We start from the raw sequence: 20,423 nt of genomic DNA, 5'->3' as shown, positions 1-20,423 counted from the left end.
AAATAAAATAAGAAATTTAAGAGGTAAAGATTTTGTAGTTGACTAGTATTAAATTTGGAACCAAGCTATATTGGAGGGAGTTAGACCGATCAAAATTTTTTTGATAGAAATTAAAGGAAGATCAATACTATATGTATGAATGACATTAACTTAATTGAGTAATATAAAGATTTGAATAATGATATTTGGATTATTAGAGAATTGTTGATATATATAATTATATATATATATATATTTTGTTTTCTTTTGACTAGTGTTTACGTGAGTGTGTGTGTGGGTTGTGACTATTAGTAGTTAGTTTGAGCTGGAATGGAGGGCAAGATTTATAGCTGATATTTTGGGAAGTTTCCCACTTATGGTGTGAAAACAATTAGGGAAAAATGCTCATTTTAATTATGAGAAGATATGGGAATCTCTTAGACATTATGGAGGGAAATTTGTCAACTAAGTGATTTCTCTTACCCTAAGCACTCGGTCAACCCCTGTATAAATAGAAAAGAAAGAAATAAAAAAAAAGGGATGATATCTCACTACATCACACCAAGCCACCAGCCCACATAGTGTTAAGAGAAAAAGAAGGAAAAAAAAAGGAAGGAAAGAAAGAGATCAAGGCAAATAACGGTAAGGGCTTCAAAGATTTTTAGTCTAGTATTACTTCTTCTCTTATCCTGAAATCCCTATATATATATAAATATATAAAACAATATGATTTGCATGTAGGAGATTGAATTATCATAGGTCTGGGAGTGTACAGGGGTTCACGTTCAAATAAAGGGTTCTTATTCTATAGGACATCTAAGCGTGGTTCACAACACCAAGAGGTAAGTGAAATTTCGTTGTGATCTTGATCCTCGTTTTTTTTTCTCAATAGATAGGCATGATAGGATATATTTTTGATGCTTTGTTTGAACCTTAATTGATATGGTATGTTGTGGTAAATTCTTGTGTAACGAGCGGCTAGAGTTTTGTTTTGCTTATTTGAATTGTTTAGTTTATTGACAGCATGTTTATAGATGATGTGAGAATAAGGAGCATGTTGGAATATATTTTTTTTGTAGATTTATGCTATGATTGTTCTCTTGTGATTTTGTTCAACCAATCTAAATAAATGTGGCTTATTTATTTATTTTATTTTTTATTTTTGTGAACTCGAATAGAAAGCATGATAGTTTATGTTTTTTTTTTGTTATGCATTTACACGTAAAAGATTAATTTGGTGTTCTTTTATTTATTATTATTATTTTTTTGCCATACTAAAGTTTTGGTGTAACGCCCTACTTCCTTAGAGCCGTTACTAAGTGAGTTTTAAGACATAACAGTGCAATGAACTCGCTAACCGAGGTTTTGAAGCAAAAGTGTGACTAATAAAAGTTAAGGCTGTAATCTTTGAAAATGCGTTGACTCAATAAAAACTTCTAGTATTAAACAATTGGGATCCCAAAAATAAGGTTTGAAAACTATTTACATCTTGAAATAAGTTTACAGTTGATCAGTTATAAAATCATAGATTATTACAGCCAATTTCAAATAAACCCCCAACCAAAGCAGTCGGGCAGGCCAAACATGTACGCGTCGCTTCACGCTCTCCGTACTCATGGTTGGTTGACTCAGTCATTGCCCTACCTGCAACACAGAGCACCCGTGAGCCGAAGCCCAGCAAGAAAACTCATGCAGAATATAACATATGCAATGTATACAGTTTATCATAACAGATAATCCTCAAATAAACAAGTCAACCATTAGACTAAGCAAACACGGCCATGCCGCCCCAGAGACCTTACCAAAGCCCTGGGGTATCGGTTCTCACCGCGAGGATAACTCATGTATCCCTTGGGTCCCACCCTGAATATAGCATAACACATGTATCCACCAGGCCCCGCCCTGACTATAGCATCCCATGTGCTAGGTGTTACTTTCGGCCCACGGCCGCCTCGGCCTACGCCGTACTCGGCCCACGGCCGCCCCAGCCTACGCCGTACTCGGCCCTTGCCGTTCATTTCATCATAATCACACATATAGTACGTTCGAAATAATCATTCACACACATCATGATTCACTTAAGGTTAAACATTTGCACATAATACAATCTGGGGCCATGCCCTACAATCACACAGTGGGGCCATGCCCTATTCTCGGGTGTTACGGTTTTCTTACCTGCATTCCGAGCCTCCTGATGCACTAAAGCCACGAGCACGGTCCTCTAGCACGAGCCTCACCAACAACCTAGTCATAACACACAAGAAACATCCCTCATTACTAATCAACCCAAAACCACTTCCCGGGACCAATCCCGCACTCTCGGGACTCCCAAATCCCTAAAACAATTCGCCGGAAACATCCCCCGAACCCCCGGAGCAAAAGCTCAAAAATGCAACTTTTGGTGCCCTGAAAATGGCCTTGTGCCGCGGCACAAGAAAGTTGTGCCGCGGCACCCATCAGACAGGGGCTCCTCGCCGCGGCACGAAAAAGATGTGCCGCGGCACGCCTTCGCAGACCCAGAATTCTGGGTTTTCTCCTGCGTTTTCTCCGAGCTAAAACCTTCCCAATTCATACCAAACCAATACCCAAACCCCAAAATCAAATCTAAACTTCATATGACCCATCTAACAACCCATAAACATCATCAAAGCAATCAAACACACAATCAAATCCCCAAAATCCACATCCTTGATTTAAATTTCAGAAAATTAAAAACTCAAAGTTCAAACTTAAACCATGCTCAAATCTCTTAACCCATAACATAATCAAGTCTTAAATGTGTATAAATTCCTTACCTCAAGTAGAGAATCCCATCCCAAGCTCCCTTGATTCATCTCCTAAGTCTCCAAATTTCAGCTCCTTCACTTCTCTTCTTCTTCTTCTTCTTCCCATTGCCCTAACTTCCCTTCTCTTTGGTTTTTCTTCTCTTTAGTTTTTTTTTTATCAAAACCAATCAATGCCAAGACCAAACCGTGTACCCCTATAACACAGCTCAAATTTGTCTATTAACCTTGCCAAATGACCACTTTACCCCTCCTTGCATATCCTTTCATAACTAAACCTCAAGGGCTTACTTGTCATTTCCTATCCATTACAATTCTACCATGTTACCATCAAAACCTGTTACTCTCTATGGTTACTAACAGTCACACAAGTTACCAAAATCTCTCAAGAACTGAGTTACAAAATCCCCGAATTACCCTTAGGCTCCCCCCGAGCCGGGTATAAAATCCCGTTGTGACATCTAAGTTAAACTAGCTCTCTAGGACCGTCTCGGCACGTGCATCACAATAATGAAACCACACTCACGTGGTAAAATTCACAGAATACAATTATCACATATCAATACAGTTATGCCCAACATGGCCAAAATTACAATTACGCCCTTCTAACACGATTCGGGCCTACATGCATACTAGTAAACATAGCCATGCATCTCAGTTAAACAAATAGCCAAATAACATGCTTTAAACCATAACCATGCATTAAATTCATAAAATCACACATAAATCCCAACCTGCCCTCCTGGCACACTAATCAAGGCCCTTAAGCCTTAATAGCGAATTTGGGTCGTTACATCTATCCCCTCCTCATAAAAATTTCGTCCTCGAAATTTACCCAAACACATCAGTCAGCAACCCGCAATCTGACCATAATCTCCAAGGTCCATCGCCTTACTTTAGTTCCCGCCAACGCTCTTTCAGGAGAACAATCTTGGCTCGCAAGATCTCGTCTAATAGCCATACTCTCGATAGCCCCTCTTTAACACTGCAACCCTGCCGAAGCCCAGGGTCTGCCTAGATTACAATGACCAATTCATTGTCTTATTCCTGATTCCAGAGATCCTCAAACGTCATCACCTCTACTAGGTGGGATCAGCTTGTAGGCCCCGCTGGCCTAACACTTAATACAACTTTGAAATTTTTATGTTGAATCAAGAGTCCGAACTCTCCCTTCTTTCTCTGAACACCTTACAGATCCTCATCTGTTATTACGCAGAGATGCAACTCTTTCCTTCCGGAGCTTTATTTCCTCATAATTTAACAATTCACAAGCTCTTTATTCTTGCAGATAGGCAGACACTCCTGCCTTAAGAATTCCAACAGCCTCTCTGGCTTCCTCTCTGAGCCATTGTCAAATAGTAGTATCCACTATCCTTCACCTTTTACCATGTCCTATGTCACGTTTCATTAACCAGACACCAGCAACTGCTACCACGACTAACTCATCAGGGATTACACTTCCCTTAATACCTCAAGTATTCGCCTACCCAGCGCTCAATCCCTTAAGATATCTGATCAACTTTCAGACTGACATTTCACTTGCAATCAATTGATAATTCCAGGTTCCCACTCTGTTCTTTTCGTTCACTAAATCCATTCCAAAAATTTAAAATACTATAGGGTCTCCATTCAATATCATCGACGTTCCATCCCGAAACCAGTTCACTTGACCCAACTACACTAACTCGATCAACTGAGTTAAAACTTTTCTTATGTGGATACCTTACTTAAGGTCTAATGTGGTCTATTCTCGCGATACGCCACCACATCACCTAACCCTTCGGGGTCCAAAGGAAAAACACTAGACTCTGTCACCCGCTCGTCCTTCCCGGTACGACGTACCCTAGGAAGTGGAATGATGTCCATTCAGAACCCTCATTCAAAACCAAAACCTAACTGGATCCTTCACTCGATCCTGGTATCCTACTTGTACCACCATGACAGGGTCCTTCCCTGTTTCAACTCAAGCCAACACTTTGAATTCCATAGATCAATGACACTCACTAGCTAATCATTATCTACTAACGTTATGCCAATCTCAGTCGTTGCCTTGTCCATTCTATTACAATTTATGGCGTTATCCCTTGACTTATACATGCCTCACAGCTAGGAGTTCCGCCTCCAATTACATCGCCCTTCTTTCAATCAAGGATTTCAAACACTGATCATCCGTCTGTTACTTTTCACCGCACTGAGTCTCAATGATAACCTTTCTTACTAATACTCAAGACTTAAGTACCTTATGCCATACACAACAGTCGACTTAATGTTCCAAGTGCATCATCCATGATCCATTCTGTCGCCTCCCGCAAGGTTTAATCCACCCTCGCATCAATTTAATCCTGGGCGTGCCCAACCCGTGATGCACTCCCACATTTTCATAACCTTACCATAGATCAGGTCCTTTATGAAATCACTCTTTACTTAACCAAAACACACGCAAATTCCATCATCGTCCGTAACCAATCAAATCTTACCTTGTCTTCTGAATTTCTTTCTGATTTGACACCACTCAGTCCGTCTAACCTCAAACTTTACTGTTCTTCTCATCTCTGATGTAGTAATCTTCGGAGGTGCTTATGCAGTAGATGACGCGCTTACCAGTCTTGTTATGCCTTCAATTCTTCAGATGTTCTTCATTAGCTTCTTTGCAGCTTCAGATCAAATCTCCTCATACCTGTCCTTTCTTCTTGTAGCTCTATTCTGAATACTCTTGACGACTCCCAAACTAACACTCCGTAGAACCTTACCTGAGACACCGCCTTCTGGGTACTAACGTCTTCAGCATAATAATCAGTTGCTCACCATTTCCGTCTGGGAGTAATCCACATGCACTGCTCGTGAGCTTGAAGGGGACTTGCCCATACCGTTCACGCATTCTCCGCCTAAAGAATTTACCTGTGCTGCTGCAGCTTGAACAGTTCCAGAATCCTTGTTACCAATTCCTCACACCCTACCCGGTGCAACCTAATCAATTCACGAAAAGTCTTTATCCTTGGTTTCCAACTGGTAATAACCAGGTCGTAGATCAACTCTTGGGGACATCGTCCCATCTTGTATCCAACATTAAACTTTTGTTCTAACCCGACGATGCCAACAACCCCCGCAATATAGCACACTGGCTACACCAGGCTCAGATTCCTTCGATCGCTTCAATAGACTTTCTGTCGGCCAAAATCGTCTTTTACAACATTCCTTATACCGATCCTATCTGTAGTCTGACCTTGAAGTATCCCCTAAATCTTTCTTTACATACCCACATAATTTTCCCACTGATCAGCTCTGTCTCCTTTACGTACTCCAGATGATATCCTCAACAATTCATCTGCCAGAGTTTCTAATTCCTTCTCAATAAGTATTACTGTCCTTGGCCTCTCAAATGGCACCTTTGAGGCAACCTCTCTATGTCCATCTCCCTCTCGGAACATTCCCAACACCGAGCCCTTCCAGTTCGTTACATGTCCAAAGCATAAGCTCGTCAGTTAAATACTCATCCTTGAGGACTCAGCCTCGAACCTCGAATGTATCGATGCATTCCAGTTCTCCGTTTCCCGCATCATGGGAAATCCATCCTAACATCTCGAGTCATTCTACGTAGAAGTCATGCCCTCACCTGGCCTCCTCTCAGGTGGCATCCTCTTCCTCATGTGCATACCAATTAACCTCCTGGTTCCTGTCGCCATCTCGATAACTACCTTTTCGATCAGGCTTCTTTCCAATCTCAATCTAGGTGCCCAAGCACTGTCTGGAGTCCTTTTACCTCATAATTGAGAATTCGACCTCGCTGCGTTCTATCAACAAAAGTACCGTCTTATCAGTCAGACTTTTCCCCTTTTTCTTGGCAATCCAGAAGCCACAACACTATCCGGGGTTCTTTCAACTTGATTATCACGAATCTATCTTTACTAATTCCATCAAAGGAAGCACCGCCCTTGCGGCTCTAGCACTCATGCTCTAATCATCAACCATCAGTTCCTTGAACAACATGGCCCTCTCCGCCATCCACATGCAGACGATAAACTCATACCTCAGAGCAGCCCAAATACCTTAGAATATTCCCGATCTTAAATCCTTAAATGGGTCGCCATCAATTCCGGATACATCCATCAGTATAACTTTCCGAAATGAATTACCCAAATCACCAAACCCATTGATTTACACTGTTGTTACCCCCAACAGTCCAAACCAAACTTATAAGCCCACCAGTCTCCATGGTGCAAATCATGTCTTTAAAATCTCTTCTAACCTTTCATCATCTAGGTCCTTCCCAACCCATTAAGCCAGTACCTCAGCCCGAGTACCAATTCCAGGCATCTCCCTGCCTCAACATTTAACACAACCCTCTAATCAGGATCTCTCATCCTCTTAACCAAGGGTGGAATTAACTCTGCTCGTTTATTGATAAATCCCTTGCCAACTCGAGCTCTCCTCAAAACCCGAGGATAACACCCCTTAAACCTCTCATATAATACCTTTATCTGTCCATACCTCACAGTAAACCAACACTGGTCACCTTTACTGTCAAAACATAAAAATCTGCTATTTCCCCAGAGAAATCCGCTGTTCTTCTATCCCGTCTCAACTAACAACTCCACAGCTACCCACACACTAGTGACCCTCTGCTGCTACTCTCAGGGGTAACTGGAGATCTCAACTCCAACTTATATCTAAAAACCCCCCTTTCAACACAATATCAGGTCCCCAAACCCTTCTAGGAACCAACAACTCGAGTTCATCCGTCGAAACCGACCAAACTCTTGAACTCAGAGGTTCATACCCGGAACCAACTCACAACTAGATCCGAACATCCACAGGTATAATGCACACACAAGCATATACTAGGTCAAATCCACAATAATATACATTTAGCTACCAGATTCTATCATCACTAAGTATAACCATACTCACCATGCTTCATACAAGCCAATAAACAGATATAACTAATGAATTAAATCTAGAAAATTAACCACATACACTCAATATGCGAACCATTATGCCAATATTCATCCATATGCATAATAGTATTATTCAGCATGCATCAATCCCAACATGCAATAGTCAAGGGCCAGGCCCTATCAGTATCTCATGCATATGTCATTTCATTCCTCATGCTCCATATAAATAAGCAGGCAAACAGGGCATTCAAACATATATTCAAACATGTCAATCATTCATACCAACCAACCCTGAGTCGAGCTTGTCACTGACAGCGAGCGTACATGTTCGGTCCATCTCTAGAACCAATAAACCTTGGCTCGCTCTGATACCAAGTTGTAACGCCCTACTTCCTTAGAGCCGTTACTAAGTGAGTTTTAAGACATAACAGTGCAATGAACTCGCTAACCGAGTTTTTGAAGCAAAAGTGTGACTAATAAAAGTTAAGGCTGTAATCTTTGAAAATGCGTTGACTCAATAAAAACTTCTAGTATTAAACAATTGGGATCCCAAAAATAAGGTTTGAAAACTATTTACATCTTGAAATAAGTTTACAGTTGATCAGTTATAAAATCATAGATTATTACAGCCAATTTCAAATAAACCCCCAACCAAAGAAGTCGGGCAGGCCAAACATGTACGCGTCGCTTCACGCTCTCCGTACTCATGGTTGGTTGACTCAGTCATTGCCCTACCTGCAACACAGAGCACCCGTGAGCCGAAGCCCAGCAAGAAAACTCATGCAGAATATAACATATGCAATGTATACAGTTTATCATAACAGATAATCCTCAAATAAACAAGTCAACCATTAGACTAAGCAAACACGGCCATGCCGCCCCAGAGACCTTACCAAAGCCCTGGGGTATCGGTTCTCACCGCGAGGATAACTCATGTATCCCTTGGGTCCCACCCTGAATATAGCATAACACATGTATCCACCGGGCCCCTCCCTGACTATAGCATCCCATGTGCTAGGTGTTACTTTCGGCCCACGGCCGCCTCGGCCTACGCCGTACTCGGCCCACGGCCGCCCCAGCCTACGCCGTACTCGGCCCTTGCCGTTCATTTCATCATAATCACACATATAGTACGTTCGAAATAATCATTCACACACATCATGATTCACTTAAGGTTAAACATTTGCACATAATACAATCTGGGGCCATGCCCTACAATCACACAGTGGGGCCATGCCCTATTCTCGGGTGTTACGGTTTTCTTACCTGCATTCCGAGCCTCCTGATGCACTAAAGCCACGAGCACGGTCCTCTAGCACGAGCCTCACCAACAACCTAGTCACAACACACAAGAAACATCCCTCATTACTAATCAACCCAAAACCACTTCCCGGGACCAATCCCGCACTCTCGGGACTCCCAAATCCCTAAAACAATTCGCCGGAAACATCCCCCGAACCCCCTGAGCAAAAGCTCAAAAATGCAACTTTTGGTGCCCTGAAAATGGCCTTGTGCCGTGGCACAAGAAAGTTGTGCCGCGGCACCCATCAGATAGGGGCTCCTCGCCGCGGCACGAAAAAGCTGTGCCGCGGCACGCCTTCGCAGACCCAGAATTCTTGGTTTTCTCCTGCGTTTTCTCCGAGAAGCCCCCCAAGCATGACTAGAACTCCTTATTATTATTTTTTTATTTTACTTTATTATTATTATTTGTTTTTGGTATTATTGTTATTACTATTATTCATGGGCATGATAATTTTATAATTGGGATATAATTGTGTAGCAAGCATGTTAAGCTATTCCTTGAAATTTATGAAAATGTGTATTGGAGGAGATGTTATTATTTTATGTGAGAATTCTACTTCTGATAACCTATAAGGTTCGGCTCGTGTCCTTTTGGCTTGAAGCGTTTGATAAATTTTTGGAGATGTTGCTTTACATTGTTACGTGATATTTCTATTCATTGTCTTTTATGTTGAATATATATATATATATATTTATATATGTATAATAGTATGCCATATAGGGTTGGCCTGGGCAGTTTGGATTGGCATGTTGTATGTGATATGTGAATTTGTTGACATATGCATGCTACATGATTTCTATGAGACCTAGGTATCACTAGCATATTTTTATGGCATTTGTGGAGTCTCAGCCTACATCACATTTTTGAGACTATGGTAGTTGCTTGTTAGTTGTTGACTAGTTAATGATTATAGAGGACACATGACGATTTTTCTTGGTGTCATTTTAATAGAGAATACACAATTTGTGGCCATTAGGGTTCGGCCCATGTTGAATTTATGCATGCTTATCGCATGCAAGAGTGTTTCTACGTTATAGTTTCCATGGTATCGAATGTGTATTAAGACGAGTGCCTTGTCATTGTATTCTAGGCTCTTTGTGAAGTGTTCCCGCTCGTTGAATTTGCTTGGACTTGAGGTAAGGAAGTTAGATAGATTTTATTATTTTATGCTATGAATGGTAAGACTGTTGTATGAATGAATTATTATGAATTATGAATGCCATAATGTGATTCTATGTTGAATATGATATGTTTATGGATGTTAGATACATCCAACGAGTTACTATAGATAAAGACGTAACTCCTAGGGCGGACGCGCCGAGGTTATTCAAGGACCAGTGATCTCCTGTTTACCTCATAGGGTGACATGGACAACTAGCGATCCATGCTCATCATGTATGCTGTATGTTTGTGATATGATGATATGTTACGATTATGTTATGATATGATGATATGTTACGATTATGTTATGATATACCATGATGTTTTAGATAAACGTTAGTGTTTGTTTTTTGTTGTATTCTTACTTGCTTATTTGTTTGTACTTCCTTACTGGGCTTTTAGCTCACCCCCCTTACTTTCCTTCCAGGTAGCAAATAGGATTTCTCTATGGCACGCGTGGTGACGTGAGGAGTTCTTTCATCATGGGGTGTATGGCGTGGGGTAATCCTATGGACGATAAAACGATCAACGTAGAACGCCATTTAAATTATGTTTTGTTTTTTTTAAGGGACTTTCCTAAATTATCAGTGGGAATCTGTTATTTAATTTATTTGGTTTCTTTGAACTTTGCATAAAAACCTATGTTTTATTTTAAACTTGTGGCGCCAACTTGCATGGTTTTAAATAAGTTCCCCTGAGACTTTAATAATGGATGGTATTCTTTTATAAACTATGTTATGCGAATGTTTTGTAAGTATTAGTCTAGGGCGTTCTTTACAAATGGTATCAGAGACGGTCGTCCATGTTTCTAAGGACCCCTCCCATACACGCTAAAGATGGGAAAATCTCACTTCACCGCGTCGTAAGTATTTGCTTGTGTGTTATTACTTGCTTCTATTTTATTTAATTTTTCTATTGTTAACTGCTGTATTAAATATGCCTCCTGTGTTAAGAACAACAAAGAAACAATTGATTAAGGAGATCCGTGCAATTCCTAAAGTTGAGCTTGACGAAGACTACTACGATTGGAAGGTAGCGGTCTTAAAGACGATGAAGGAGGTTTGCGAACGTATACAAAGAATGATGAATAAGAGAGGAGCCTTGCTTTGGCCCATAGAACAATACTGGGTAATGAGTGAGGCGTTGTCAATGTACCCAGAGGCTCTTTTACAGTTAAATCAATCATGGAATAACGTTGTGATAGATGACATGGAGTTTAACACTATGGAGTTTACGATTCGCGACTTTTTGGTAAGTTACGAGCTAGATCATCAGGAGCTGGTATTAGTAATGACGGATGATGGCGAAATAGAGGAGCGTTTAGAGTCGATATATGACGTGGAAGAAGTACTGCGTGCTATACCGCGTCCGACCCCGAGGATGGAGATTATGGCAAGTGCGCCTGACTATTACCACATTCCGGAGGACATTTTCAACTATGATTCAGGGGACGAGTCCATCATCGAGGACTAGAGTCGACTTCATGATCGTCGCATGGGGATGCCAATAAATAAGATGGATCAATAATAATAATTTTTCTAAAACTTTAAGGAAATATGTTTTGGATTAATTAAACACTTTTTGGGATTGTTTAATTTTGGAATATTTTAAACATTTTTGAATGCTATGGATATTTTATGCAAATTTAATGGTGTGATGTGAATGCATGATTTACAAATATCCATCGATATGCAAGTTCCTTCCTTACGATTTTTCCTGTGATTGCCTTAGAACTTCATCATGTCAACCAGAGGAAGAGGAGGAAGGGGAAGAGGTAGAGGCAGAGGAAAGGGTGCCTCCACAAGGTCTGAAACTATGGCCATCCCTGATGTTGAAGTGCCAACTGTTCAACCTGCAGCTCCAGCAGCGCCAACTGTGGACTTAGCTGCAGAGGTGGCAAGGTTAAGAGAAGAGTTGAGACTAAGAGATGAGGAGCTAGCACAAGCTAGACAAGCACCACAGACATCTCAAACGCACCCTATACCTCGAGTACCAGTGGCACAACCGCAGCCGCCAGTACCACCACCTGCACCACAACCTGTAGCCTATGGGTTTGAACTAGTATATGAACGCTTCAGGAAACAAGCCCCACCGACGTTTGAAGGGAAAGCTGATCCATTGGTGGCAGAAGATTGGCTAAGGTCTGTTGAGGCTATTTTTGATCATATGGAGTTAGATGATCGCCAAAGGGTTTCCTGCGCAACTTATCTACTTAAGATGGATGCACGTATTTGGTGGGACGTGACTAAACAGACCCATGATCCAAATACCATGACTTGGGCGCAGTTTGTCCAGGCATTCAGTAAGAAGTATTATAGTCCAGCGGTGCTAGCAACTAAGGTTGATGAATTTATAACTATGGTTCAAGGGAGCCTTTCGGTCACCGACTATGCACAGAAGTTCGATCGATTGGCCAAGTTTGCCCCTGAAGTGGTGCCGACTGATGCAATCTGAGTCCAGAGGTTTGTAAGGGGACTCAAACCGATGATAGCAAGGGATGTTAGGATGACCAGCGCTGATGTGGCCAGTTATGCAGAGGTATTGGATAGAGCTCTTGAGGTTGAATATTTGGAGGATCGAATATGGAAGGATAATGCCGCTAGAAGAGAGAGCCACCGCAACAAGAACTTCCATGAGAGCAACAAGAGAAAGGCTATCGAGGGGCAGAATAGTGGGGTTGATAAAAGACCTAGACCTCCAGTCACGAACAACAACAACCACAACTCTCAGAACCATAGCAACCGCAATAACCGCTTTAATGACCGGAACCGTGGGAACCAACAGGGCAACCGAGTCGAGTATCCTACCTGCCCTAAATGCACGAGGAAATACCCAGGAGAGTGTCAGGCCGGTTCCAACAAATGCTTCAAGTGCGGCCAAACAGGACATTTGCAAAAGAATTGCCCACAATGGAAGGCGGGACAGAATAACAATAACAATCTGGTGCCAGCAAGAGTCTTCGCCTTAACTCAGAACGAAGCGGCCAATAGCAACACCGTGGTTACAGGTCAGCTCCCTATATCTGGTACAATGTGTAGAGTCTTAATTGATTCTGGAGCAACTCATTCCTATGTTTCCATGAATGTGATTGATAGACTGAATATGCCTTATAAGATGTTTGAACATAACTTTAGTACATTGTTGCCATCGGGAGATATGATGTTGTCAAATAAGTGGTTACCGTCAACACCTGTAATGGTAGAAGGAAGAGAGTGCCCAGCAAATCTCATAGAACTGAGTATATTGGACTATGATGTTATACTCGGCATGGATTGGTTATCCAAGCATGGGGCTACGATAGACTGCCGAAAGAAGACCGTTGAATTCAGGCCAAAAGAAGGAGAGGTTTTCTACTTTAGATGTGAAGTAGCAGGCCTTCGAACACCCATAATATCTGCACTGGAAGCACAGAATATGATGCAACATGGATGTTCGGCGTTCCTTGCTAGTGTAGTGGATAAGTCCAAGGAGTCGGAACTAAAGCCAGAAAATGTTCACATTATTTGTGAGTTCCCGGAGGTGTTTCCCGAGGAATTACCAGGACTACCCCCGGACAGAGAGATCGAGTTTGCGATTGAGCTTGCACCTGAAACTGCACCGATATCTAAGGCACCCTATCGAATGGCATCGGTAGAGTTAAAGGAACTTAAGAACCAACTACAGGAGTTGTTGGACAAAGGGTTCATAAGACCTAGCCATTCGCCATGGGGAGCACCAGTCCTATTTGTGAAGAAGAAGGACGGGAGTATGAGAATGTGCATTGATTATCGAGAGCTCAATATGGTCACCATTAAGAATAAGTATCCTTTGCCTAGGATAGACGACCTTTTTGATCAGCTACAAGGGGCTTCAGTGTTCTCGAAGATTGATATGCGATCTGGGTACCATCAGTTGAAGGAGAAAGAGGGAGACATACCAAAAACGGCCTTCAGAACTCGCTATGGGCACTACGAATTCTTAGTGATGTCCTTTGGACTCACCAACACCCCAGCAGCCTTTATGGATATGATGAATAGGGTATTTAAGGATTTCTTGGACAAGTTCGTAGTAGTGTTCATTGATGATATCCTCATTTACTCAAAGACCACAGAGGAGCACGAAGAGCATTTGAGATTGACTCTGAACAGATTACGGGAACATCGGTTGTACGCCAAGTTCTCTAAATGCGAGTTTTGGCTGAAACAGGTAACCTTCTTAGGGCACATTGTCTCCAAGGATGGGATTGCAGTAGACCCATCAAAGATCGAGGCCATTAGAGACTAGCCCCAGCCAAAGAATGCCTCAGAAGTTCGGAGTTTCTTAGGGTTGGCAGGTTATTATAGAAAGTTTGTCGAGGGTTTCTCGAAGATCGCTACCCCGTTGACCAACTTAACCCGGAAACATCAGAAGTTCGCATGGACAGAAAAATGTGAAGAAAGTTTCCAGACCATGAAGGATAAATTGATTTCTGCGCCTATCCTTTGTGTTCCCACTGAGGGCGAAAAATTTGTGGTGTACTGTGATGCGTCAAAGAACGGCTTGGGATGCGTGTTGATGCAAGAAGGGAAGGTGGTAGCTTATGCTTCCAGACAACTCAAGGATTATGAGCAGCGGTATCCCACTCATGACCTTGAATTGGCAGCTGTAGTATTCGCACTCAAGATATGGAGACATCACCTGTACGGAGATAGGTGTGAGATATACACCGACCACAAAAGTCTGAAATACTTTTTCACACAAAAGGAACTGAACATGAGGCAGCGAAGGTGGTTGGAGTTAGTAAAGGATTACGATTGTGAGATTCTATACCACCCAGGCAAGGCAAACGTAGTTGCCGATGCTTTGAGCAGGCGGGGACATGGGAGTGTCTCAGCGCAGCATGCAATAGAGATACCTCTTTAGAAGGAGATCATAAATGCTAGGATTGAAATTGTGACAGGAAGTTTGGCAAACCTCACATTGCAATCCTCTTTACTAGAACAAATCCGAGAAGGACAGAAATTGGATGAAGCCTTGGTAAAACAAGAGATTTTGGTACAAGAAGGTGGCAGCAGCGATTTCACGGTGTCTAATGGTGGGTTGCTAAGATTCAAGGATAGGATTTGTGTACCTGACAATGCTGAAATTAAGGAAAGTATCATGAAAGAAGCGCACACAACGCCTTATTCCTTGCACCCAGGATCCACGAAAATGTACCAAGACCTCAAGGCACTTTATTGGTGGCATGAAATGAAGAGGGACATTGCTGAGTTTGTTGCTAGATGTTTGACATGCTAGCAAGTCAAAGCGGAACACCAGAGACCAGCAGGGTTACTTCAACCGCTCTACATTCCTGAATGGAAGTGGGAGGATATCACGATGGATTTTGTGGTAGGGTTACCTAGAACTACCAAGCAGCATGACTCAGTGTGGGTGATAGTAGATAGGCTCACTAAATCTGCTCATTTTCTGCCAGTTAAGACCACATACTCGGCGGATCAATATGTTGACTTGTATGTTAGTGAAATAGTGAGACTTCATGGGGTGCCAAAGTCGATAATTTCTGATCGAGGGTCAGTTTTCACATCGAACTTTTGGAAAGGGCTACAGAGAGCTATGGGATCAAGACTAAAGTTCAGCACTGCTTTTCATCCTCAGATTGATGGCCAGTCTGAGAGGACTATAAAGATATTAGAAGACATGTTGAGGTGCTGTGCATTGGACTTTTCAGAGTCTTGGAACCAATATCTACCTCTAATGGAGTTCTCGTACAACAACAGTTACCAATCTACCATAGGGATGGCTCCCTATGAGATGTTGTATGGGCGTAAATGTAGATCTTCTTTGCACTGGGATGAAGTTGGGGAGAAACGGATTTTAGGGCCTGAAGCAGTTAGTGAGGCTAGTGAGGCAATTGAGAAGATACGCCAAAGGATGCTTACTGCGCAGAGTAGGCAAAAGAGCTACGCTGACCTCAAGAGAAGGGACATCGAGTTTGCTGTAGGCGAGTTTGTTTTCTTGAAAATCTCGCCGATGAAAGGTGTGATGCGTTTTGGAAAGAAAGGGAAGTTAAGCCCTAGATATATCGGTCCATTTGAGATATTGGACAGGATAGGGCAAGTTGCGTACCGTTTGGCACTGCCCCCAGCATTAGCTGAAACGCATAACGTCTTTCACATCTCGATGTTGCGTAAGTATGTGTCAGACCCCTCTCATGTGTTGAGTTACGAGCCGTTACAGCTGAAGCAGGACCTAAGTTATGATGAACAGCCTGAGCGCATTATAGAAAAGGGAATCAAGGAATTGAGATCCAAAAAGATTCCACTAGTTAAGGTCCTGTGGAAGAATAGTACGGAACGAGAAGCAACATGGGAGTTGGAGGAAAACATGAAAGCAAGATACCCTGAATTATTTGGTAAGGAAGAATTTCGGGACGAAATTCCTTTTAAGGAGGGTATAATGTAGTGCACCAAAATTTTTTTTTTTAGTTTATTAAAATTTTGTGTTTTATTTTATTTAAGTGTTAAGTGTGGTAAATTTTTATTTATTTATTTAAATGTTTGCTTATTTTATTTGATTGTTTGTTTGCTTTATTTAATTGTTTGTTATTTTATTTAATTGTTAGAATGGTTTGGTAGAATTTTTGGTGAATTTAAATTTGTTAATTGTTTATTTGATTATTTATTTTAATGTGTGAATAATTGTGTAACCTGTTTGTTTTACTATTAGTGTTACATTTTATTAAGTGTGACAAATTATGTGATTAAAATAGATTACTTTATTTCATTATTGGGTGTGTGCATGTGCATGGTTGTATGGTGAGCATGCATTAGTTTCCATGCATAGTGTAACATCTTTTCCTTTTCCTTTCTATTTTATTTAAATAAAATAAGAAATTTAAGAGGTAAAGATTTTGTAGTTGACTAGTATTAAATTTGGAACCAAGCTATATTTGAGAGAGTTAGACCGATCAAAAAAAATTTGATAGAAATTAAAGGAAGATCAATACTATATGTATGAATGACATTAACTTAATTGAGTAATATAAAGATTTGAATAATGATATTTGGATTATTAGAGATTTGCTGCTATATATAATTATATATATATATTTTGTTTTCTTTTGACTAGTGTTTACGTGAGTGTGTGTGTGGGTTGTGACTATTAGTAGTTAGTTTGAGCTGGAATGGAGGGCAAGATTTATAGCTGATATTTTGGGAAGTTTCCCACTTATGGTGTGAAAACAATTAGGGAAAAATGCTCATTTTAATTATGAGAAGATATGGGAATCTCTTAGACATTATGGAGGGAAATTTGTCAACTAAGTGATTTCTCTTACCCTAAGCACTCGGTCAACCCCTGTATAAATAGAAAAGAAAGAAATAAAAAAAAAAGGGATGATATCTCACTACATCACACCAAGCCACCAGCCCACATAGTGTTAAGAGAAAAAGAAGGAAAAAAAAAAGGAAGGAAAGAAAGAGATCAAGGCAAATAACGGTAAGGGCTTCAAAGATTTTTAGTCTAGTATTACTTCTTCTCTTATCCTGAAATCCCTATATATATATAAATATATAAAACAATATGATTTGCATGTAGGAGATTGAATTATCATAGGTCTGGGAGTGTACAGGGGTTCACGTTCAAATAAAGGGTTCTTATTCTATAGGACATCTAAGCGTGGTTCACAACACCAAGAGGTAAGTGAAATTTCGTTGTGATCTTGATCCTTGTTTTTTTTTCCTCAATAGATAGGCATGATAGGATATATTTTTGATGCTTTGTTTGAACCTTAATTGATATGGTATGTTGTGGTAAATTCTTGTGTAACGAGCGGCTAGAGTTTTGTTTTGCTTATTTGAATTGTTTAGTTTATTGAAAGCATGTTTATAGATGATGTGAGAATAAGGAGCATGTTGGAATATATTTTTTTTTGTAGATTTATGCTATGATTGTTCTCTTGTGATTTTGTTCAACCAATCTAAATAAATGTGGCTTATTTATTTTTTTTATTTTTTATTTTTGTGAACTCGAATAGAAAGCATGATAGTTTATGTTTTTTTTTGTTATGCATTTACACGTAAAAGATTAATTTGGTGTTCTTTTATTTATTTATTTATTTTTTTTGCCATACTAAAGTTTTGGCCAGTAGGGCCTATCATGAAATAAATAAATAATAAAAAAAAAAGGTTATATCACATGAGTTTGTATGATGTTATCTGATGCATCGTTTTATTAAAAGGTGTGCTAAGTTGTTGTATTCCCTTATTTTGTTCAAGGTATGATTTTAAGTGATTAGTTGTAAGATTATATATATATATGCTGCAACAGATGTTTTTTTTTCTTCTTCTTTACGTTATGGCTTCAACTATAGGAGGTATTAGGCCTTATGATGCTAAGTTCTAATTTTGAGAACATATTAATTAAGCTTTTAAAGACCCAAATTGGTAATATATGCAAGAATGTGACTACTTATGAAAACTATAGAGTACGGCCAAGCATGACTAGAACTCCTTATTATTATTTTTTTATTTTACTTTATTATTATTATTTGTTTTTGGTATTATTGTTATTACTATTATTCATGGGCATGATAATTTTATAATTGGGATATAATTGTGTAGCAAGCATGTTAAGCTATTCCTTGAAATTTATGAAAATGTGTATTGGAGGAGATATTATTATTTTATGTGAGAATTCTACTTCTGATAACCTATAAGGTTCGGCTCGTGTCCTTTTGGCTTGAAGCGTTTGATAAATTTTTGGAGATGTTGCTTTACATTGTTACGTGATATTTCTATTCATTGTCTTTTATGTTGAATATATATATATATATATTTATATATGTATAATAGTATGCCATATAGGGTTGGCCTGGGCAGTTTGGATTGGCATGTTGTATGTGATATGTGAATTTGTTGACATATGCATGCTACATGATTTCTATGAGACCTAGGTATCACTAGCATATTTTTATGGCATTTGTGGAGTCTCAGCCTACATCACATTTTTGAGACTATGGTAGTTGCTTGTTAGTTGTTGACTAGTTAATGATTATAGAGGACACATGACGATTTTTCTTGGTGTCATTTTAATAGAGAATACACAATTTGTGGCCATTAGGGTTCGGCCCATGTTGAATTTATGCATGCTTATCGCATGCAAGAGTGTTTCTACGTTATAGTTTCCATGGTATCGAATGTGTATTAAGACGAGTGCCTTGTCATTGTATTCTAGGCTCTTTGTGAAGTGTTCCCGCTCGTTGAATTTGCTTGGACTTGAGGTAAGGAAGTTAGATAGATTTTATTATTTTATGCTATGAATGGTAAGACTGTTGTATGAATGAATTGTTATGAATTATGAATGCCATAATGTGATTCTATGTTGAATATGATATGTTTATGGATGTTAGATACATCCAACGAGTTACTATAGATAAAGACGTAACTCCTAGGGCGGACGCGCCGAGGTTATTCAAGGACTAGTGATCTCCTGTTTACCTCATAGGGTGACATGGACAACTAGCGATCCATGCTCATCATGTATGCTGTATGTTTGTGATATGATGATATGTTACGATTATGTTATGATATGATGATATGTTACGATTATGTTATGATATACCATGATGTTTTAGATAAACGTTAGTGTTTGTTTTTTGTTGTATTCTTACTTGCTTATTTGTTTGTACTTCCTTACTGGGCTTTTAGCTCACCCCCCTTACTTTCCTTCCAGGTAGCAAATAGGATTTCTCTATGGCACGCGTGGTGACGTGAGGAGTTCTTTCATCATGGGGTGTATGGCGTGGGGTAATCCTATGGACGATAAAACGATCAACGTAGAACGCCATTTAAATTATGTTTTGTTTTTTTTAAGGGACTTTCCTAAATTATCAGTGGGAATCTGTTATTTAATTTATTTGGTTTCTTTGAACTTTGCATAAAAACCTATGTTTTATTTTAAACTTGTGGCGCCAACTTGCATGGTTTTAAATAAGTTCCCCTGAGACTTTAATAATGGATGGTATTCTTTTATAAACTATGTTATGCGAATGTTTTGTAAGTATTAGTCTAGGGCGTTCTTTACATTTTCACTTCCTCTCTGATTCTGTGGATATGCACTTCAAACGACGACTTACATTTTGAATGTGGTCCCATCTATGATAATAAGCAAAATGCCACTATAATTTTTGAATGGAAACAAACCTAGTTTGCACCATTTCCACATTTTGGGGTTGTCCTGCTGATATTCTTAGACCTAAATCAGGGAAACATTATTCGAGGTCTAAAGTATGAATTTTTGTGGGCTATGCTCGGTGGTTACTTCTAAACTCACAAGGACCGA

At 40.0% G+C, this 20,423-nt stretch overlaps 2 long non-coding RNA genes across 2 annotated transcripts; both read left to right on the top strand.

The window, feature by feature from the left end:
• Positions 1 to 244: 244 nt before the first annotated feature.
• Positions 245 to 12,298, top strand: LOC133821554 (uncharacterized). The gene is made up of 3 exons (XR_009887668.1): positions 245 to 821; positions 10,051 to 10,096; positions 10,549 to 12,298. It is a non-coding gene; the product is annotated as an uncharacterized LOC133821554 (long non-coding RNA).
• A 4,868-nt stretch (positions 12,299 to 17,166) lies between these two features.
• On the top strand, positions 17,167 to 20,057 carry LOC133821553 (uncharacterized). The gene is made up of 3 exons (XR_009887667.1): positions 17,167 to 17,779; positions 19,317 to 19,362; positions 19,815 to 20,057. It is a non-coding gene; the product is annotated as an uncharacterized LOC133821553 (long non-coding RNA).
• Positions 20,058 to 20,423: the final 366 nt, after the last annotated feature.

The sequence above is a fragment of the Humulus lupulus genome, chromosome 3 (genome assembly GCF_963169125.1).
Source record: "Humulus lupulus chromosome 3, drHumLupu1.1, whole genome shotgun sequence".
Taxonomy (NCBI): Eukaryota; Viridiplantae; Streptophyta; class Magnoliopsida; order Rosales; family Cannabaceae; genus Humulus; species Humulus lupulus.
Note: the sequence above shows the minus strand (reverse complement) of the source record. Positions and strands in the feature narration are given on the sequence as shown.